The 22840-nt window shown below is 50.3% G+C and overlaps 1 protein-coding gene across 1 annotated transcript in view; it reads right to left on the bottom strand.

Annotated features, from left to right (window-relative positions):
• Positions 1–22840, bottom strand: part of ADARB2 (adenosine deaminase RNA specific B2 (inactive)) — a 376176-nt gene that overhangs the window by 109292 nt on the left and 244044 nt on the right. The window lies entirely within an intron of this gene.

Below are 22840 nucleotides of genomic sequence, written 5' to 3'. Positions count from 1 at the left end.
AAAGCTCCTTATATCAGAGCCCTAACCCTAATACTAACCCATAACCCCTAACCATAACCCCTAACCCTAACCTCTAACCCAAACCCTTAATCCAACCCTAACCCCTAACCCTAATCCCTAACCCCTAACCCTAACCTCTAACACAAACCCCTAACCCAACCCTAATCCCTAACCCTTAACCCAACCCTAACCCCTAACCCTAACCATAACCCCTAACCCTAACCTCTAACCCAAACCCCTAACCCAACCCTAATCCCTAACCCCTAACCCTAATCCCTAACCCCTAACCCTAACCCTAACACCTAACCCCTAACCCTAACCTTAACCCCAACCAGAAGTGAGTCCACAGAAGAACTCAGCCCCGACACCCCCGGAGCCACTGTGCACAGGCCCCTACCCCTCACGGCTCTGTCTCCTCGAGGCTGCAGCATTCGTGACTTTCCATGTGAACCTTGACTATGTTTAGAAAACCGCAGAAGGCAGAACCCTTGTTGCTCATCCATGGTGTCACAGGGTCGCCATGGGTTTGCCCTTGCCCTGCCTTTGGCTGGGTTGTCCAGGGTCCCTCGTCAGGGACACTTTAACATGCTCCGTGCATCATGCTGCCTTTGTCTGCTTCTGTCGTAGGAAACGAGCTCCGGTTTCGGGCTCATCTAAGTGTGATCTCTCCTGGAAACGTCAACTGGCGGTTTATTATGCAGTCAGCCTCCAGGTTTCCAGACCCAGGCCTGAAACTTACTCTTTTTCTTTCAATTCTGAGCCTGTTTTGTCTTTAGCCGAGCTTTCCAGAGGCCAGGGGAGTTCACACTGAAATTCATTCAGGAGCCTGTCAACAGCTGTTGTTTCCATTAGGGACGAGGAACAATACAATGTTCACTCGGAGAACAATAAATAACTCAAATACAGAAAGCCTGCTACCTCTTCATTCTGCAGAACACGAAGAATAAGCCCAGGGAAGGCCCAGTTCCCCAAACCCTCATGGCCGAGCTAATTTACTACACGAGAATGAAATCTCTTGCTTGAGTTATAATTTCATTAAGAGAGAACAATAATGTTCCAGAAAGAGTGTGAAGCTCAAATGATTTAGTCTCAGGCATCTCAAAATGAAATTACAATTTTCTAATAAAGCAGGGCAGCCAGCCAGACACCCACAGAAACACACTAAAACACTTCAGAGCTCACCTTAGCCAAACTGTGAAGTACTTAAAGATTGTTTTCCATCCAGCAGAGTTCTGGATTTCTAGGGTGGCCAGATTTGTCAAATAAAAATTCAAGACACCTGGTTAAGATTGAGTTTTGAATACACAACAGATACTTTTCTGTGTATATACATCTCTAATATCATGTGGGACATACATACATTAAAAAAATTATTCATTGTTTATCTGCAATTCAAATTTAAGGCAAAGGACTTGAATAAGCATTCCTACAAAGAAGATATACAAATGGCCAATTAGCACATGAAAAGATATTCAGCATCATTAATCATTAGGGAAATGCAAATCAAAACTATAGGGAGACACCACCTCACACACATTAGGATGGCTGCTATCAAAAAAACCCTAGAAAGTAACAAGTGTTGGTGAGAATGTGGAGAAATTGGAACCCTTGTGCGCTGTTGGTGGGAATGTAAAATGGTTCAACCACTGTGAAACCCGCAACTCCGCTCTGGGTATAGACCCAAAAAGAACTGAAAGTAGGGACTCAAAGAGTTATCTGTACACCCACATTCACAGTAGCATGATTCTCAATAGCCAAATGTGGAAGCAACCCAAGTGTCCACGGATGGATGGATGGATGGATAAAGAAATGTGGTCTGTACACACAGGGAATATTATTTGTCCTTAAAAAGGAACGGAATTCTGACACATGCTACAACACGGATGAACCTTGAAGACATTATACGAAACTCAATAAGCCAGTCACAAAAAGACAAATGTTGTATGATCCACGTAGATGAGGTCCCTAGAGAAGTAGAAATTATAGATACAGAAAGGAGAATGGTGGTTCCCAGGGGCTGGGGGATGGAGAGGGGGAGAGTTGTTTAGTGAAGACAGAGTTTCAGTTTGAGGATATAAGAAAGTTCTGGACACAGATGTGGTGATGGTTGCACAACAATACAAATGTACTCAATGTCACTGAACTACATGCTTAAAAATGGTGAATATGGCACATTTCATGTTATGTATGTTTTACTACAATTTAAAAAATAAAAAATAATTCAAATTTGACTGGACATCCTGTGGTTTTTCTGTGAACCCTATCCCTTCTTGCCCCATCCACTCCTTGGTGGATTTTGGATTTCACGGGCTGGCTTAAACCCAGCAGACAAACCAGGCAGGAAGCACCAAAGCTGCTGAGTCAGCCCATCTGAAACTCCAACTACCATCTCCTGCCACAATACTTCATGAAAGAGGAATGTTTAACCCTGAAGGCACATACCCTCTGACTGAGAAACAATTGTTCTTGAGAAATGACAGACCGAGTCTTTATTTATTTATTTATAAATTTTTGGCCGCAGCGCACGGCTTGTGAGATCTTCGTTCCCCGACCAGGGATCAAACCCGCACCCTTGGCAGCGAAAGTGCAGAGTCCTAACCACTGGACCGCCAGGGAATTCCCCCAGACCGAGTCTTTAGAATGTCATTAGGGAAAAGGGTGAGGAATTACATTTTCTATTTAGAAAAATTCTAAAAAAAATTATTTGCTGTCAATGACTTTTTCGGTAGTTGTTTCCTTGACATGCGCCTGTCAGTTTGGTATCTACGTCTACTGGCTCCAGGTGAGCAGAGCCCCAGTAGCCAACTGGTTCTGGTCTTTGTGTTTCTCACGGTCACCTTAGAAAACCTGGTTTCATGCCGGTTACTTACTGATGGAAAATAGAGGACCTGCTTTTCTTTCTCGCAGTTCTGGTTTGGGTCCGCTGAAAGCAGCTGGTTAACAGGACTCCCAGCCTCTCACTGGAGAGTCAGAAGAAGGAGAGGATCTTCCTCCAGGGAAAGCGGCTGGAAGGGCTGGGTGCTCCCTGCCCCGCAGCTGTGTCTGTGGCTCTCAGCTCGGGCCCAGGGGCCCTGCAAACCAGCTGGATGTTGGCCTGAGTGAGATGCACTGACCTGGACTGGCCCCTGTGAGGAGAGCACCTGGCGTGGCCTCCAATCAGGGGTTGTTTCTAGGGAAGTTCTGGTCACCGTCCATCATATTAACGGTGTTTTTAATGAATTACTTGGAATGACCCAGGGCATTTGTATAAACCTTATTGCTCACTGCAAAATAAATGGCTCTGGCCTAAGTTGATGTGATTTCATATACTTCTGGAGCACGAGGGGAAGCATTTTCAGGGGCAGGAGCCGTTTCCTGGAAACGGATGAGATCCCATTGGTTGACAATATTGATAATGAAGAACAAACACAATTTGGTAACGACATAAAGATAGAAAAATGGAACAAAATGGAGGGTTCAGAAATGGAATCATACCTGTGTGATCAACCGATTTTCAACAAAGATCTCAAAGTCATACACTGAGGTGAAAGAAAGTCTTTTTAACAAACAGTGCTGAAAACCTGTACACCATCTTGGAAAAAAGTGAATTCTGAGCTCTATCTTGTATCATAATGAAAATGTTCACTAAATGGATCATAAAATCTGATACTATAAAACTCCTAGAAGAAAATATAGGAGCTTACTTTCATGGTCTCCATGTTGGCAGATTTCTTAGACATAGAAAGCACCAATCATAAAAGAAAATATAATTTTCATCAAAATTAAAAATTTCAGCTCAATGAAATACACTGTTAAGAAAACTAAAAGCAAGCCACAGATTGGGATAATATATTTACAATCAGGACAACTGATTTTTATCCAGAATAAAAGAAGAACTCTTGGGGCTTCCCTGGTGGCACAGTGGTTGAGAATCTGCCTGCCAATGCAGGGGACACGGGTTTGAGCCCTGGTCCGGGAAGATCCCACATGCCGTGGAGCAACTAGGCCCATGAGCCACAACTACTGAGCCTGCGCGTCTGGAGCCTGTGCTCCGCAACAAGAGAGGCCGCGATAGTGAGAGGCCAGCGCACCGCGATGAAGAGTGGCCCCCGCTTGCAGCAACTAGAGAAAGCCCTCGCACAGAAACGAAGACCCAATACAGCCAAAAATAAATAAATAAATAAATAAATTAAAAAAAAGAACTCTTATAACGTAATAAGAAAGGACAAAAAATTCCAATTAAAAAAACGGGCAAAATACTTGAACAGAAACTTGACAAAGGAAAATATTCACATAGCCAGTAAACACATCCCCAAGCACTCAACAGTGGTACACGTTAAGGAAATGCAAACTAAAACCATAGAGAGATATCAACACTCTTGAACGGCTGAGATTAAGAAGACTGACACAGGAAAATCAGAACACTCGTCCACTGGGACGATAACTCTGGAAAATGTTTTGGCTGCTAAGGGCACACCTATCCTATGATCCCCAAGTCCACCCTAGACATTTACCCAAGACAAAGGAAATATATGTGTTCAAGAAAAAACCTGAGCCGGAATGTTTAGAGAAATTTTATTCATGACAGCTCAAAATTAGAAGCATCCCAAATGCCCATTAACAGAAGAATATGTACATGAAGTGTTTAAAATTTATACACCGGGAGGCTACCAGAAATAAAACTGAGATGGATGACTCTCTAGAACATTATATTGAGCAAAAAAATTTAGGCGGAAAAGAGAACACGCCATGTAATTCCAGCAGAGGCAAAACTACCCTCTGGTAACAGATCAGACAGGGGCTGCCCCTAAGGGTCAGTGCAGGTTGGCTGGGAGGGGCGGGAGGGGTCTTTCTGGTAGGACAAAATCTTCTATATTAGACCGATATGCATGGTACACGTGTGTGTGCATTTGTCACTGGACTGTAAGAGTACACTTTTTACTTTTCTCCATATGTAAATTATACCTCAATTATTTAAAAATATTAAAAGATAAAAAAAGTGACTGGACAAGAAAAGAAATGATGTGAAGCCAGCGTCAGAGCATTATTTACTCCAGAAAGGAGAAAAGTGAGGACAACAGATACTAAAGGTAAACTGTAGGTGCAGTCAGGCCCCCTGATCGGGACCTGGGTTTGTCTTTTTCTTTTTTCTTTTTTGCTTACTTTATAGATTTGGAAGCTCAAATGTATTTAAAAGGCTTTAAGAAGACTCTCAAAGATAAGGCTCTTTGGAGCGGTCCTTGGACTCACATCCAGACAGCTGTACGTATGGCAACAGAGGGAGCGAGAACTCATGTGAGCAGGATGGGGGCCACGGAAGGTTGCAAGCATCAGGCCCCGCCACACGCTCCGCAGCTGCGGAGACTCAGTTTACCCACGAGGAGCTGGAAAATGTCGACGTTTTGGAGCCTGCTTTTGTGAAAGCCATGTTTGCTTTTACAGACTGTTGTGTTTATCAACAATTTATGAAACAGTTTTTACCAAGTAAGATGAAAATTTAAAAAACGCCTTGCGGCACGAGCCCATGTCAGTTACCCGGAAAATCCGTCCATGGGAAATAACATGTTTGCTGGAGATTTTAATAAAAACCGTAATTGCTAAAATACCTAAGGATTTGATCTTCTACTGCAAAGCACTAAATAGTTCACAGGTTATTTTTAAAAAATTAGATCAATCGCGCACTTGGGTTCTGCCCTATTTCAACCGTTTGGAGTGAGCTTTTGTGCTTGTGTCCTCTGCGTCTGTGGGCCAGGCGCTGCTCCGTCCAGCGCAGCTCAGCCGCGAAACAGAAAGAAGGTGACAGTTGGAAGCCGCCGAGCGCAGTCGGTACCTTTGGGCTACAAACCCCAGCCTCCTTTACACGTTCCCTTCTTATGTTTTCCTTTTGCCAAAACGCACTCTGACAGATGGCCCCCCTCAGGCTTGACCCACTTTCCTTCCTGACTGTGTCTTCTCCCCCAACACAGGTATGTCTTGAACGGATGCTGCTTCTAGCCAAACACAAACGCAAATCAGCCTGAACAGGTGGGTGACCTCGGGAAGTAAGAAAATAATTAACCTCCATGCAGGCAGGAGAAAGGAATAATGTTTTGGAGGACAGGCAAAGATATTTTCTTGCAGATTTTCAGGAATGTGTGTTTTAAGAGGCCATTTTCAGGCTGCCATCTATGAACAAGGGAATTCAGGTGAAGAAATACTCTGGGTCTGCACCGAGTTCTGTAACACGAGAGGGTCTGCTTCTCACAAGGAGTGAGGCTCTTCTGGTAACTTCCAGGTGCATAATACTCATGATTTTGGTCTTGAAACAGGCAGCCAGCCTGTGTCTGTTCCTCATTCTTTGTATGGGCTGAACTGTGTCCTCCCCCAAAATTCACGTCAAGTCCGACCCCCAGGACCTCAGAATGTGACTGCATTTGGAGATGGGTCTTTAAAGAGGTGATTAAGGTTAAATGATGCCTTCAGGGTAGATCATAATCCCATGTGACTTCAAAGAAGAGGTGAGGACCCAGACACTCATGGAGGGACCACCACGTGAGGACACAGGGAGAAGGCAGCGTCCACACCCAGGGGAGAGGCCTCAGAGGACCCGGCCCTGCCCACACTGTGATCTCAGACTCCCAGCCTCCAGAACTATGAGAAATAAATGTCTGTTGTTTAAACCTGTGTCTGCGGTCCTTTGTCACGGCAGCCCGAGCAGACTAATATATTCACTCAACAAATCTTTATCGAATGCAAATTAGTTGTACCCCTAACCAATAATTTCACACTCTAATGCTAGGAAGGAACAGTGCTGAGGGACTTGGCCTGTCCAGGGGCACCTGGGAGGTCAGTGGGGGGGGGCATCTTGCAGGAGGTGACCTGATAGCTAATAATACAGTCCACCCCTTACTACGCACAGGAGGTCTGGCTCCAGAGCCAAGCGTACTTCCACTGAAAGGTGAGTCTGGGATGACCCAAGTTAGGGGAGGGGAAGGCCAGGCCGGCAGAGGGGCCACCTGTGCAGCTCTGTCTGGGCCTGGAGTCTTGATTCTGAACAGGGGGCCCCAGGGGGCTGGAGGGCAGCAAACATAAACCTTCTGGATTGTGAGGGGTGAGTGGGAGGGAGGGTGGGAGAGGGGAGAGTGGGGGAGAGGGAGAAAGAGAAAGGGAGGGAGGGAAGAAGAAGGAGGGGGAGAGAAAACTCTCATCCAAGATGGGTCTGAGGCCCAGACATGGTTCCCAGCATCACCCCGCACTTGCCCCCGGGAGACCCGACATTTGGAAACTGTTGCTGAGGGGACACGGGGGCCAGTTAAAATATCCAGTGGATACACCTCGACTTTGGCCAATTAAACAGAGATGTTTCCCCTTCCATCTCCCTGGATGGGCTCAGACTCGGTTATGAGATGGTCAACTTCCATCTGGGCTGAGTTTCACAGATTGGAAATAACTAGAAAGTTACGGGCCTGCTTGAGACTCACTGAGGGACAAAGAGGAGGAGGGGACAGAGGAGGTTAAAAGAAGAAAAGCAGAAAAAAGCACAATAACCGTCCATGTTTATGCTCCAAGGGGCTGAAACTTCCAAATGAGCCGGTGAGGACTCTGCAGCCGACACCCTGGCCTGGGTGTGAGTCTGGGGGTCTCTGGGCTTACCCGGGAGACCCTTCGTGCAGGGCTGGGATGGGGGGGTGAAGAGGAGGAGACTTTTTCATCCATTACAGACTCAAAGGAAGTCAGGAATATCCAACACCTGAATTTCTCTTCAAAGCTCCCAAATTTCGTAGGAAGAGATCCCCTAAGTGAGAGTTGCAGTGGCTCCTGCCGCTGGGAGGACGGCTAATAAATATGCGCATCAAATAGGACCTCCAGTGCACGGGAATTAGAAGCATGGCTCTCAAGGAGTTGTTGGAGCAATAAGAGGTCTCTTATGGAATCCACCATTTCCTCGTGGTTTAATTTCTCAGGCACATTGTCCTCCTCCTGGGAAGCTTCCCCTCAAAGTCATGGGCTAAGACCTCCCCATGCCAGCGTGGGCCACCTGGCCAGGCCACGGTCCCAGTGCTGCGAGCAGCCTTGAGGACCACACAGACATTCCAGCTACACCTGGATTATTTTGGGAAGCGGGGGTGGGAGGCTAAAAACAAACCAGCTCACACCAGATCATTCTACGTGAACAGCAGGCAAAGACACGGATGGCTGACAAATGACTGACGGGATGGGACTCTTTGCCAGAAAGTGCATTTAAACAACAGAAAATCTGCATCTAAAGGTGTGTGTTCACACTTTGCCAGGGCGCTCAGGGCCTTTGGGAAGCCCTGCGCTCCCCTCTGATGCTCCATAGGGAGTGGTGCACGTGCCAGCGTAGACATCTCTCTAGATTCCTTTCACGTCCCCCACGAACCTCGGGGTGCAAGGGCTACTTTGGGCTCCGTCCCTCACACTGAGGACAGTGGTCCTGCTGGACAGTGCGTGGTGTCAGACTCAATGGCCCTGAGGCCGGACACGCTGTGCACCACCTTCTCCATCAGGCGGGGAGAGGCCAACCTGGGGACGGGTGGTAGATGGCCTGGGAGGTGGGAAGCTGAGCTCCGCGCGACGCTGTCCAAGGCCTTTCCAGGCTCCGAGACCCGCCGGGAAAGCCGGGGTTGCTTCCAGGACATCTTCCTGATCCTCCTTCTGGCCAGTGTGGTCGAGGCCCACCAGCCACTCCTTCAGCAAACGCCCCTTGTCTGTCCAGGTGCCGAGTGACTGGCCTGCAGCACCCTGGTTGGTAACAACTGCCTAGTAGACTTTTCTGGGCAAAGTTTTTACCCAGATTGAAATGTGTTTCTCCAGTTAGGAAAACAGATGTGTTTTTGCTTCATGTCACTCACACAGGTGTCTGCCGTGGGAAGCCCCCTCGGTCTGGGATGGTCTCCTCTGGTTCCAGGGCTGCTGGCGCTCGCGGCTGGAGGCGGGGGCTGTTGATGTCAGCTCCAACGTCCAAGGCGAGAGGAACAACCTGTTGTCTTGCGGCTTCCTGTGTTCGTCTGTGACACCGTGAGTCGTGCGTCCACCGAGGGGTCCCTGGTAGGGGCGGAGGGTGCTCCTGGTCACCTGGTCAGAGAGAGCAGGTGACCAAGGGCTCCAGGGGGAGGTTGAACTGCAGGGGGTTTGGGGCTGAAATCAGGAGCCTCCACTGCTCACCGGCCCTGAGGACCCGTGAGGCCTCGAGGGATGGTCCTGTGATTCGGGTCAGGAATTGAGTTAAAGAACCAGCTTGAAGCAGGAGATTCTCAGGAGGTAAGAACCTGACCCTAAAGACCCACGCAAGTCCTCCGAGAACTGTTGTCAGTGACCTGCAGATACGGTGACAGGTACAACCCTCTGCGAGAGGGGCGAGTCCTGCACAGGCTCTGCGATTCATGTCCCCAGAGTCCTCCTTCCATGTTGCTGGCTCTTCACACGTCTGGCGCTTCCTCTGTTGGCATCCTCTGGCCTCCCTGCCCTCTTCTCTTTGGAGACATGCTAACCACAAGTCCCTCTATTTTATACTTTTCCTTCTATTTCCATTTTGTAAAAAGGTTTCTCTGCCCCTTAATACCATCCAGCACGTCACAGAACACAATCATTCTCTGCAACTTTCTAGGCTTTGAGTGGATGCTGTCACCTCTTACATTCCCAAAGGCAACTGGATCCAGTATTATTTTTATTTTATTTTCTAATATTACTTTAGTTACTTAAGTACTGAGTTGAGCTCATTTGGAAACTAGAAACAAGACATGACAGAACCTCCCCGCAGGTCGCCCTGTCCTCCGCAGGCTTTGTTTAGACTGGTTGTCAACACCATTTTCTTCTTCAGTGCTGTTTGAATGTGGCTAATTTCTTACCTCTTACAAGAATTAGATACTCCAATAACCAAAAATAGAACAACTGATCACATAAGTAATTGTTTAGAGAGCAGGTCAAAGTGTTAGTATCTGAATTTGCAAGTTTAATTATTTCTCTTTAGAGTGGCGCTCCTGGCTAATGTATGAAATGATCTTTATTAACTTGAAGCTCCCTAATGGACTGGTCTCTTCATGCAGACCGTCTCAGGACAAGTGAGGGCTGCTAATCCCCCTTCTGGAGCTGACCCCAGCAGCCCTCCACCGTTCTGACTTGTGTAATGATCCACAGTGCTCCTCATTACCCCATGTAATGGGGTCACACGTATTGACAAACATCAGTCCTACAGAGTGCTGAGAAGACCCCTCACTCCCGGTCCCCGATCACGCCTGCCCCTGTGTCTCTATGTCCTTCACATCAAGTACTGTCCCCGGTCAGTCTGGCTACTTGAACCCAGGGAGGAAACAGTTGGTCGTTCATTCCGTCATCTGTTTATTCAGCGAAGATTGATGGAGCACTTACTATGCCCCAGGATCTAGAATGTTCCAGAACAGCCTAGAACAGCCTAGAACTCCCTCTTCCTGCTGTATTTTCTGCACAGCCTTTATCAGCATCTTCAACACTACGTGTCACACTTGCTTGACTGCCCACCTCTCCCGACTAGAATGTGGACTTCATGCGGGTGAGGATTCCCTTTTGTTTTCATGATAAGATCCTGCGATCTGCAGACAGGACCATTTCATGGGACGTGTGGGCGCTAGTCAGATGGGACTGAACAGAATTTTGGTTAACAGGGTCCTTTTCCTTTGCTCCTGGATTTCACCACAGTGCAGCCTTTCCCTCCTTTCTGAGTGAACTCTGGTCGGTTGGCAGGGTCGTCCACATCTGTGGCTCGGGCCCCCGCCTCTCAGCCTCCTAGTTAAGTTGCTAACGAATGCTCAGGAATCCAAGAGGGGCTGCAGGCAGCCTGCAGGAGTCATGGTGGTGCGGTGTGGATAATCGTGCCCTAAGACTGCCTTGTAAATAAATGTCAGTATTCACCTGCTCAGGGGTTTTGTGGTATCGTTTTGGAGATGCTCCAGTCTTAACAGTTGCTGTTGAGGAAACTGGGGAAGTGACCAAGCAGAGAAGAGTCCCTGTGTCCTGTGACCAGGACTATAAGGGATGCTTTAAAAGAGAGAGAACTAGGCAGGGGCCTGCCCAGGGCGCAGGGGTCAGGGAGCCCTCCAGGAGGGGGCAGAGGTCGTCCAGTGATATGACGATGCCCATTCTGTGTCACAGCCCAACGCTGCCTGTGTTTGGAGGCAGGTGTGAGGAAGAGGAAGAGGAGAACATGAGCAGAAAAGGGAGTGTGTGCCGGACGAGGACGGGGTGAGGCCGGTGAGCACAGGCTGGCTGGGCGCTCCGGGTGCCGGACGGGGCGGCCCCTGCGCTGGCCAGGCCTCGGGCGCGGGGCTCCCCGACAGGCCGCTCCCGGCTCCTTCAGAGCCAGAGGCCGTTTACAGAACGAGACACACTGCCTTGTGAAATATTAGTTTCTTATTACTTCTAGCGAGCAGTGGAGTAGAAAGCAGCGTGGTAGGTGGATTTTCTATAAGAGGCAACGTGTGTGTTCTCTATTAGATTCCACGAAAATCAATTTGCAACCCAGTTCAGCCTGGTAAAATTAGATCTAAAACTATTTAATTTTGTTTCAAGAGTGTTTTTCCCATCTGATGCCTGGCCTGCGGACATACAGTGATAAAATACCTTGAGTTATTGCGGGCTCTGTGCGCGTCTGTTGGAGGAGACGCACCCGGTGTTACGCCTCTTCCCAGCGGCCGGTGCCCAGGATACAACGCGAGTCTCCCCCATCACCACGAGGCTCATTTTTAATGCTCTTATTTTGCGTTCCACATGGTTTGGTAATAAGATGTGGCACATGGATGTGTTTAATTTGCCTGAGGACGTGTTTTTGTGTTTTCCGAGTCAGGCCCTGTGCTAGAACTGTTTGGGGCAGCGGTGCCGGGGGTGGGCATGCTGGGCTGAGTCTGGTCGGGTGGGGCTGACACTTAAACACAGGAGTGGGTGGAGGTTGGAACTGTTGCTTCTTCAACTGAAAGTGTCTCCGTTTTGGGCTCTGACAAGACCTGAAAATCGGAGGGTTCCAATAATGCCTCGTCAGGCACTAACTCTGTCAGCTCCTGCTGACGGGAGAATCCACGTTACTCTTTGCTGGGACCCCAGGCCCTGCTAGGCTCCGAGTGTCACCACGGAGTGTCACCAGCGCTGACCGTCAGGCTTACAGGGCCGCACGGTGCTGGGTGAGGCAGCACCCAGGTGGACCCGGACCTCAGTTTCCTGCTTTCTCACGAGTTGCAGTGAAAGTGGTGCCGAGCCCGTGGGAGCAGGAGGGATGTGGCCTCAGCTTTCAGGGGGGATGGGGGGAGGCCAGACCTTGCCCTCTGCGTGGCAGCGGGACAGGCGTTGTTTCCCAGGGTCCTGGTGGACGGACGCCGCTGGTGAAGCACCATGCTCGGCACCTGCGGCATTGTCACCACGTCCTGCTCCGCAGCCCCGTCCACCTCCCGTGTCCACCGCTCCCCCTCCCCCCCGTCCACGTCGGAGAGGAAAGTCGCGTGGGGAGAAGTGACGTGACTCTCGGCAGCACAGTTACCACGCGGGTACCATGGTTCACGGGCGATGGTGCCGCGTGCGCCGCACACGAGCCGCCTCAGCTCCCCTTCCAGCCTCAGCATCCTCCCCGATCAGCACACGGGCTCACACAGCCCCACCAGGCAGCTGAGCTGGCACCCTACGACCACACTGAATTGTAAATGCCTCTGGGAAACGGATTGTACATTATTCAGCGTTGTGTCCCCAATTTATCCCTAAGAGTTGAAGTTTCATCACGATTTGCTGGACCCACCTGCCGGCCAGGATGCCACCCACCTGCCCTTCACTTTTCTGCACGTGGCCCGCCCTTTCTCCGAGCAAAGTCAGCTTATGGTTGCGTTTGGTTTTCTTGTTTGTCTTCAGAGAATTGCAGTAAGACCTGGGGCAGCAGTTCTGCCAAACAAAGACAGGTATTATTACCCCAAAACATTTCCATGAGCAAATATACTAGTGGAATCTAAGTTCTGTCAAGTGAAGCAGATTTCTTTACTGCAGGGCTTCGGAGGACTTCGAAGGCCACGTGCTAAGGTCACTAGGAAACCTCAGCCACGAGCGCACAGCTGCTCCCCAGCCGTGGAGCCTGTTTCCCCCAGCATCACAGGGACTTCTTTCCAGGAGACAGAACCTGAGACGAGCTGACAGATGGGGCCGCAGAGCCTCACCACGTCCTCGGGACAGCCCTATGGGTATTTCCTAAGTGACGGCTGGGAACCTCTGAGCCTGGGGGAGGGGGAGGGAACAGGAACCTAAATAATTCTGTATTTGGTACAAAAGTGGGTGTAAATGAGTAAAGATGTGATTTAGTCAGAGAAGATCTTGTCATGTTATTTCTGAAGTTCTGTTCATCAACAGCCATTCTACGTACGCCTGTTGAGCACTGGTCTGTGGGAGAGTCCAGGACAGAGAATGTTCTTTCTCTCTGAACTTACACTCCAGTCTGTTTAAGCTCAAGATGTATTTCCCTTGTCAACCAAGCAATGCAGATTTTGGTCCAAAGGTTAATATCCACACACACCTGAGAAATGATGGTAATAGTGTGTCCTTTACATGTAACCATTAAGTATAAACTATATTAATCGTTCACAGACATCTGCTGAAAGATGAGCTGGCATCTACGAGCCAGATAAAGGCCCCCCACTTTAGTAGGGTGCATTGTCACTCAGTACCTATTTTCCTTCCCCCACTTCCTTGGGGGGGGCGCCCGTTCCTGACTCCTGGCCTACGGGTTGGGTAAGGCTGACCCCCCTCTCAGCTCCAAGGGGGGCTCTCATTACCTGATCAGCAGAACCCACCTCCTGGCCAGAATGGACCATGGGATCCGCTGGGCCCAGTGCAAAATGGAAACGTGGGTCCTTGTTCAGGGATCATTATGATTTCCAGATGAAGACAGCAGAGAATTAAGCCAAGGGCGGGCCTTTCAAGTGGGGCTGCATGACCAGGAAGGGTCGGGCCAGGACCCCCGTTTCTCTGATGGGCAAGAGCAGCCCCCTTCCCTCTGAGCCTGGAGCTGATCCCCTGCAGCTGTAGGAGAGCCCGGCCTCAGGCCACCGTGCATGACTCACAGGGGAAGAAAGCGCTGGGGGCGGGGGGAGTGGTCACCACGCTGCCGGGGGACTCGGAGGACAGCTGGGCCGGGCCAGACTGACCACTCCACTCCTCAGGCCCATAAGCTACTGCTGGGTGTCTGACCCCTGCAACCAGACATGTCCTAACTTACAAACCCACTCACCCCCTGCCTATTTACACGTTTTCTATTGGCTCATTTCCCTGTGAGATGGACCCACACTATATCTCTGGGTCACTGTTCATCCCAGGACCCACGCATGTGAGAGGCTCCACGGGGGGTCCATTGGTCAGAAATGTCCGTGTCCTGATGATCGTCACCAGGGGCATCTGTCGGCTTCCATGTGTCCGTGTGAGAAGGACCCTGGCTGGTGTCACCCCCACCTGTTGTGGACGAGGCTAGAACCGCAGACTGAGATGCAGGGAGAGTCGCAAGCCCGGCTACTCTCCTTGAAATTGGGATGTGTTTTTTTTAAAGAACTTTGTGCTACTACAGTCAGGAGGGGCCACCTCCACTTGGGGCTTGTTCTTGGCACAGTGAACAGACTCAGGTGGCTTCTGGGGGAAGCGGCCACCCGGCCCATCAGGGGACCTGGAGAGGTCAGGTGTTGTCACAGCGGCAGGCGGGGATTCACTTGGACTGGCACGTTTCCTCTCTGACACCCACAGCCTGTTCATTTTGCGGGGTATCTGGGGGTGCGTCCTTCCCTCAGGCTCCTGCAGCGCCTCGACGCCCTTCCTCTGCTGGGCTGCCCGTTGTCTGTGTCTTCCAGGTGGCCCGGGTCCCTCGGCTCCTACGCTCCAGGTGTGTCCTCAGGTGTGTTGTCAGGTGTGTCTTCAGGTGTGTCATCAGGTGTGTCGTTGGGTGTGTCTGTGGAGCTCCCGTCCCAGCAGAGCTGGTCGGAGACGAGCTAGGGGAGCAGTGTCACAGCACCAGCTGCCTGTGAGCTTGGGGTGCGGCTACCCTCAGGGCTCAGAGAGAACTCGGGTCATGACCTTCCTTTCCAGAGCTTGGAGGCCGAGGCCGACCAGGATGGAGGTACCTTCGCGCTAATGGGCTCTCGCTCTGTTCGTGTCTTCCTGATGACAAGCTCCAGAGTGCCCTATGTCTTATTTAATTAAAACATAAGTGTTTTCATCCAAAAGGAGGAGTCACAGGAGGCAAATCCTTTCTTTGAACTAAGCAAGTGTTGCCGGGAGCAGCCTGTGAACACGGCCGCGCAGAAAGCCGCAGCTTGCGGATGCTGTATTTGAGATGTGAGAGGTTTGCGTGCAGAGGGCTCAGCCCAGGAGCTTCCTCGGGGCCCATCAAGCTTCTGGGGACACATCTCCGAGACTCTCGCAGGCCCTGCCTCTCTGCGAGGTGCATCAGGGGTGATGATGGGGACTGTGCGTCCTGGTCCCCAGGCGGCGAGCTGACAGCCTGCCCTTGAGTCTCGAGACAGACGATAACTCTGCAAAGGCAGAGCCACTCATCCGCGGGGCTGTCACTGCTCTGCTGGTGTGTGTCAGAGTGGGCCTGGCAAGGTCAGCGCCACGCCCGGGGGCTTGGGACTCACGGACTCCGCTCCGGTCGCCTGTGCACCTGGTGAAGACACGTCATTGCAGGATTCAGCCATCTCCTCTCCTGGCGCCCAGCAGCATCGTGGGCTGTGAGCTGCCCGGGACCCAGCGTCCAGCTCCAGCCCCCAAGAGAGACTTGCATTGCTTCAGAGAAATCCATGGATCCAAAGGGATGCTGACCAGACTCCCAACGGCTAAGTGATGGACAGTCTTTTTGAGATCCCCCAAATTTGAGCTGGAATGAAACATATTAGGACCATCTCTCTCATCCCCGAGGAAGCAGTGGTTTAAGCCCCAGAGCACATATTTTCTACTAGTTCTTCTCATTAAAATTGTTCAAGAACTCGTACTTTGAGGAACCCTACCTCCCTTTTTCTCCAAATTAAACTAAATTAAATTTCAGTTAGAAGCTTCCTACATACAATTCCTGATGTTAGAGCTGAGTGGGGATGCGGACCCCCCCCCCCGCCTCCTCCATCCCCAGGGAGCCTTCCACCTGCTCCCAGCAGGTCCTCGGAGCCCCTGGGGTGACCTGGGGTACAGCTGCCAGCCGACGAGAGGACAGCCCGGCACATCCTCCCTGTGCCCAGTGCCTGTAATCAGCTCGGTGCTGGTAATCCGAGTGTTTATCGCTTATTGACTACGTCTCAAGGAAAAGGTATAAAGCATCAATTTGGTGTATTACCTCAACTGATGCTCACGGCAATCTTATGAGTTAGCTGCTATCATTATCCTCCTTCTCATCAATAAGAAAACCGAGGCGTGGAAGGATTAAGCGATTTCCTCAAACTCAGGTTCTCTGACTCCCGGCTTCCACAGAAAAACCATCTCCATTGAGACCTCCATTCATCGGGGTCCCAAGAGTCAGTGTGCTCTGGGGAAATGTACCGTCACACACCCAAACTTCACGATGCCTCAAACGAACCTGTTTATTAGACCCTCTGCCTATAGACTCTGATTACAATTTGCTCTTTTCAAAGTCGCCAGCCTTGATACAGGCATAGATTTTTATCCTGCTGAATGGACTGAATGTGTGGTCCGGAGCCTGGTGCCGTATCCCGGTGGCTCCCACTCAGGGCTAATCAGCCGACGTGTGTCACTGTCTTCCAGGCCTGAGACCCCCCTCAGCTGCTCGGACATGGGCTGCCAGACACCTCTGGACACATGGTCACACCTGCTTTCAACTTAATCCTGCAGCCGTGAGCACAAGCTCCCGGGACACAGGGAACGGACGAGGGGGGCTTCTCGGCAGGTGAGGGGAAGGTGACTGAAATCCACTCAGGCTCGTCTTCCTACAGGTCCCCTTCTCGTTCATCTCTGCAACCTCCGTCCACTGACACTGACCCTGGGGGTTCCCAGAAATAAACGTGGCCTTGACTCCCCACCCCCATGGATCGGTGGGTCTCTCAAACTTCAGAGAAACTCTTAGATAATCTGAGCTTGTAGGCCACATTGACGTAGGGCAGACCAAGCCGGGTGTTGGGAAGTAGAATGAGAACAGGGAATGCGGATAGAGCACTGGCTCAGTTCTCTTGGGTTGTCTGAAATGAGGACGCTTCGGGCCGGACAGAGAGCGAACACCCTCTGTGACTGGTTCAAGAACTGTGCTCAGTCCAGGGCCCCCAGGGGACCAGACCAAGCCTCCTGCCATTTCTGCCGCCCCGTCAGCCCCATCTGTCCCTGCAGCCCGGGGCCTGTCCTGCCACCTCCTGGGCTGGACAATGGGTTTCTGGCTCTCTCATTTGAGTAGACGATGGATGGAAGAGGGACAAAGAGGGTGTTTGGGAAGCTGTGCAAAACAGCGGGCGAGCCCAGAGCCCCCAAAGGAAACCCCCTCAGAAGGCTGGGAGGACACACAGGGACCCGTCCACAAAGCCCATCCGTGTCTGTGACCCTGCCTTGAATTAATGTGTCATTTCACACAGGCACTTACCAAGCCCACTGAACACCCACTAACAGGCCCGTCAGTCCCTGCTGGGGTAGTGGGGAGGCCTCATCAAATAAAGACCTACTGCTGCCATAACGGTGCTGGCCGGCCCAGCGGGAAAGCCTCTGAGACTGAACTGTCCCCTCTTTCACGGTCCCCCAGGGAGCCAGGGTGATGGCCTGTAGTGTCCCCTCTCTTCTGCAGGCGACAGTGGAAGGGGCGCCCGGGTCCCTCATCCCAGCACCTCCGGGGGGAGGTTTCACTGCCTTTCCCGAGGATGCTGTGTGTATCTGGCTAGGAGGGCGCTGGATCAACCCTGAATGGACCTGGGCGGCCAGGAACACCAGCTGCCCTTCCTTGACCTCCAGGCCGGATGGGCAGGTGGGAAGGGGTCCGGAAGAATCAGTACTTCCTGGTGCAATATTTTCCTAAATCCTACCTGACTTACACTAGGACTCTCGATATCTTAACCTGAAGCCAAGAATTTGATGCTTTTCCCCCTCCAGTAACTGTCTTCAGGTACCGAGGGTCCAGTCCTGGGCTGGGGGATGGGACAGGTGGGAATGGGGACCCAAGGTCAATGCAGCCTGGACAGACCGAGGGCGTCGTGGACGGTGCTGCATGGGGCAGCCCCCCCGCCCCCCCACCCCTGCCCCCGGTCTCAGCTGGGCCTGGGCGTGGGTCCCGTGTCGCTCGTGCTACTTACAGGCTGCTGTGTGCAGGGAGGCTGCTTACAGGGTGAGAAAGTGCCCGCATACGGTAAATGCCACCTATGTGCTCAACAAAATCCATTCTGCAGCAGAAGCTATTCTGTTTTTCTGCTTTTTCTACTGAAGTTTGGAAGCTGTCGTCTCATCTCTGTCAGTATCATTTCTCTACGTAAATACTCTAAAACTTCTGTTTAAAACAACTTTTACCTGGAATTGACTTAAAAACATGACAGCAATGGAGACTCCAATAGGGCTGATACCTTAATTTCTGCTTTGCTCTGGCCAAGTGACCAGGAATTTTGAGGAGAGCACTTGTTTTCTGAGAAACTGTCAAGGACTGCACGGCAGGCTTTTGGGGCAAAGGCAACAATTGAGATGAGGGTGCCTGGTCGAGGGCCATCCTGTCCTTGAGCCCAGCACCCCCTGTGAGCTTGGAGACAGGGGCGGGGTGGGGGGGTGCTCACCCGAGGAGGTCAAACCCAGGCAGCTCTAGGATCTTTAAAGAAAGTTGCAAAACATTCTCAAGAGCTGGGCTTCTCTGTTGTTGCCTGTACCACCTGAAGCGTGTATTGAAAAGGGAGGTCAGGAATGTTTGCTAAAAGGAGAGTTTGCAGAACAAAGGAGCTTTAAAAATCTCTGCATGCAAATCTCAATTAAACTTGAGCTTTAGCTCTGTGGGTTTGTGACTCTGCTCCTGCTTTAAAAATGCTCTCCGCTTTTCTTTAGAGCTATTATATAAATTCAAAGAAGTCCAAAACAGCAGAAAGTATTTCTTCTGAGCCCATGATGAAGCCCCCAGTAATCCCGCTCTCTGAGAGAATGTGGCCAGACAGAACTTCAGGGATCCACTCATGAGCGCTGGAAGGATGTGAAGAGTCTTGGGCGTGGAATCTGGCCGAGGAGTGGGTGCTGGGTGCGCCCGGCTCCAGGGTCTGGCGGGTCCGCTGGTCCCCATGAGATGCGGGCGCAGCTCTCGGTCCCACTGTGGAGCTGTGTCCCCCCTAGACCACTCAGTCCTGGCAAGCCAGTCGCCCTCTGAATCCAGTCACCCTCTGAACCCCAGTTTTCTCCCCTTTTTACAGAAGGAGAAGCTACTCATGCATTGTCATGAGCATCAAATACGGCAACGCCGTCCAGTGTGCAGGCGAGATTTGGGGACACGGACTGTTCCTTTTCCCCTGAGCCCATCACCGTCCTCCCCACTTGAGACCACCCTGCAGAGAGCGGGACCTGCTCACTGTCTTGTGACCGACAAGAGGGTGGATGGACCCTGGGGCCGCGGACCCTGGGGCCGCAGACCCTGGATTCTCAGCAGATGAGGCCGCAGGCAGCTTGGCCGAGATCCCACTGCTGAATAGTCTGGAGGCATCGGAGACTGCCCTGCTCCCCCCGAGGGGCCACAGTCAGGAGGGGGTGTCAGAGTGAACCTGGGGGACCAAGCAGGGCCCTGTGCAATTTGGAGGGTTGCTGGGCATACGGACTCGGGACGAGGTAGGACGGCGGGCTACCTGGTGAAAACACGCATGAAGGGTCAGCAGGGGAGCAGGGGTTCCACCCCACACCTCATCCTCCATCCCCTGTCCTTCTGTCCATCTCCTCTGTCAGCTGAGTGATGGATGGGTGGGGGTGTGGATAGATGGGTGGATGGATGTTTGGGTGGGTGAACAGATGGGTGGATAATAGATGGGTGGGTACACGGAGGGGTATGGGGATGACAGACACACAGACACTACACCTCGACAGAGCAGAAGAATATATTTGGGAATGTGGAGACTTTCCAATTAAGAATTAAATCACTCTTTCTGTGTGTGTTGCTTATATGTCACAAAATGATCGTTTGATTGGATTTTCCTTCACCATTTCATTGAGTTGGTTTTGTGCAAATAAGCTACTTCAATTGAGTGGATTAGCTGTTTATTAAAATTAAAAACAATAATTCAATTTCTGGTAAGGATAAAACTAGACTAGGAAAAGTTATTTGCTTGACTCAGTTGATGAAAGGGTAAAAAGAAAATAATTGTCAGTTAATGTGAGAAGTTATGGCTTCCTTAAATGCCATCTCTTCCAGGCAGCCTTCCTGATTAACTCTAAAATAGTAGTGTCCCTGGTCTCTGGACATGGATAGAACTCCAATGGCACTTATGTTATGGGGCCTCGTGTGGGCGATTCTGGTGTTGAAAGCCTGGATATCAGGCCTGGTTTCATCATTTACCAGGTGTGTGATCATAACCTGCTCAATGAGTGTCTCCAGACCTCAGTTTCCTGCTCTATAAGACGGGAAATAACAGGATCAAACTCAAGAGCGGCTGAGAGGCTTTAAGGGTAGCCCATGTCACAGCCCCTTGCAACCTGAAAGGATCTAGGTAAGTGCTAAGTGTCACTGCTGCAGGTCTCTTTTCCGTATCATGTGCCACATAGACGTTGGACTCAGCCCTGTGTGTGACGAGAGCAGTTTGGGATAGTACCGCTGTTCCAAATTACTTCCTACTCGGTGCCCTAGCTAGTTTTAGGTTGAACAACATGGATAAAATAGTTAAAAATAAAAAAGCACAATGAGCATTCCACATTTCTGTAAATATATCAAGTCTTCCAAAGTTTCTCAAAACATTCAGAAAAACCCAACAGGATGCTGGCATTGTCAGTTGTTTATTTTCTAGTATCATTCAGATACTCTGGGGGAAAAATATCCACATCTCATTTCTGTTAATATTTTTTGGAAAAGTTCCCTTTTCTCTTGCATGTCCTTTATGCCACACACCAGGCATGTATGCATATGTTCCTTTTGTAAGTGTAACTACATAGCCAGGGAAGAAAAAGATTCACCTTGACCACTGGCTTTTGGGCAAATAATGAGGTTAAGGAAATGGGCATGTAGACATACTTGATTTTAAGAAGAAAGAGACGAAAGCAGGGGTTTATATACACACGAAAATGCAAGGTAACACCATTTGGCTACTGATCATTTCACCTTTTTGGCGTCTGGGAATCTACTCTTGATATACTATATAATTTAAATTTAGAATCTAGTGTATGGAGAATGGACCCTCACTATAATACACTTAAAAAAGTCAAGACAGAATCAGTATAAGAGGTTTATCTGGGCTCTCACCCAAGTGGGCTGAGTTCTAGGGAAACCAAGAGCTGCTCTTTGGAAGGAAGAGCGACTCCAGAAGGTTGGTGGAGCACCCACCGCAGTAAATTACGGGGGATGCAGGGATACTGTTGGCACAGCAGTTTTGTTAACTTCTCATTACGGCTCCTTCCAAGCAGCTCTGGTTAGATAACCGGTGAATTACACTGTCCAAGGTTACCGCTCAGACAGCCTGCTGAAGTGGGAATTTTCCTCTTTCATCACTAGATCTACATGTTGGGTACATGCTCGTTAGCTTTCGCACGACGCTGGAGGGATTCATCAGCTCCTCCGTCTCTGGTACTCGCTTTAAGACTCTTTAGATTAAAGATGAATCAAAGTGATTCAGTTCTGTAAGTTGTGGACTAGAAATCAGTGTCTCTCTGGACATCATCCAAGTGTAAAATGTAACACAAATTGCCTTTAAAAATTAATAATTCACAAAAATCTATGGGCTAAGCCCAGTCTGGCTTGAGAAGATAAGTAAAATAAATATTGTAAAGTCAATTTTTAATAATCTGTGGCGTGGAATTTAAGCACAAGAGAAAACACTTAGCAATTAGGCAGGAGCATTCGGTGCATGATTAAATGTGAATAATCATGTTTAAAGGCCCCGTACCTCACTCGCTAGCAGGAAACATTGTCTGTAGTTCTAAACTAGCACACACAGCTCACGCCATTTCTCTGTTTAATGAGGTCCTGCCTGGAGATGTTCGTGTTTGAGCAGTTACCTTTATAAGTATTTTTACATCGACAGCTCTGTGTAAGGGTGACAAGAAGTGGCAGAGACAGATGTTTGATGAGGGAGTGTCAGACCAGCACAGTCATGGGAAATAATATAATTAGATCCGTCACTAGGCTGGTAACCAGTGCTCGGTGTATTTATCTAATTATTGAGACGGCACATTTACATCTGAGGGGATTTCATTATAAGAGGTTTATAAGATTTGGAGTTTAGGCTGATCTCCTGACTCTATCTACCAAAGAGAAGCTGGCCTCTGGTCTATGGTTTTTCTCGATGAAGAATAAAATCCCAGATGGCTGATGGCAGGTCCTCATTGTCCAGAAAGAGGCATCGTCAGAAAAGGCAGAGGAAGTGAAATAGTGAGAGGGGTGGGGTGTTCTCAGACGTGGGGGCCGCCTGCTGCAGAGGAAGGAGACCAGGGCCAGACGGCGATCCTGGAGGACCGTGTCCAGAACCACGGCCCCGCGCCCAAGACAAACCAGAATACAGTCCTGAAGGACCGCTACTGAAGTTTCCTCTCTATAAGTTATGACGTCCCGGGAGCTTGCATTATGCGTCTACCCTGAGTGAGTCTGCCGAGGAGATGGGGATGGGAGTCTGGTCATCCCTGAACCACCCAGGGCCTTCCTCTCTGCTCTGCTGTGCTCCGCGCCCCCTGCTCTCCACCCACTGCGCCAGGGAAGCCACCCGGAGACCCACACCCTCCACCTATGGTCAAAGCG

Source organism: Balaenoptera musculus, chromosome 2 (assembly GCF_009873245.2).
Source record: "Balaenoptera musculus isolate JJ_BM4_2016_0621 chromosome 2, mBalMus1.pri.v3, whole genome shotgun sequence".
Taxonomy (NCBI): Eukaryota; Metazoa; Chordata; class Mammalia; order Artiodactyla; family Balaenopteridae; genus Balaenoptera; species Balaenoptera musculus.
This window is presented reverse-complemented; position numbering and strand designations above follow the sequence as displayed.